The sequence below is a fragment of the Monopterus albus genome, unplaced genomic scaffold, assembly GCF_001952655.1.
Source record: "Monopterus albus unplaced genomic scaffold, M_albus_1.0 scaffold71.1, whole genome shotgun sequence".
In the NCBI taxonomy this organism is placed as follows: domain Eukaryota; kingdom Metazoa; phylum Chordata; class Actinopteri; order Synbranchiformes; family Synbranchidae; genus Monopterus; species Monopterus albus.
The window spans coordinates 1,005,073-1,005,706 of NW_018127951.1; positions in this window are offsets into that span (position 1 = coordinate 1,005,073).

Below are 634 nucleotides of genomic sequence, written 5' to 3' on the forward strand. Positions count from 1 at the left end.
CGGGGGGGGGGGGGGGCCTTGGTTTTAAATACTTGTGCAGCCCAAAATCCATGAGTTACTATCTTTGTGGGGACTGAAGGCTGGTCCCCACAACGTAGTTTGTCAAATTTAATGAAAATGATTGGGTGTAAGACTAGAACAAGTGTAGGCTTTGAGTGTTGGGTATTAGAGTTATGGTTAGGCAAGTAGAAGTTAAGGTTAGGGTAAGTGTCCTGAAAATAAATAGGTTTATGTAGGGACCCCGTAAGCCTCTGGTCCCCACAAGGAAATCACTGAATTTTAAGGTGGCAACATGGTTTAAGCTTAGGATGCGGTTAGGTGTTAGGCAAGTAGTGGTTAAGGTTAGAATAAGTCTACAGGAAATGTAAGTGAATGTAAAGTCCCCACAAAGAAAGAAAACACAGCGTGTGTTTGTGTCACCGTGGATTGTCATTCTCAATATCAGTCAGTATGTAGTGTCTAGATGTTGGTGTGTCTGTGTGGGACAGAACTACCACTGACACTGTGGGAAGCAACTCATAGGAAGTGCCTGTTTTTGTATGCTCTTGTATTTCTATCTTTGTGAGGACCTATTCTAAGTGGGGACATTTGAGTCAGCTGTTGGTTCAGTGTTTGTAAACATGTAACCATACAT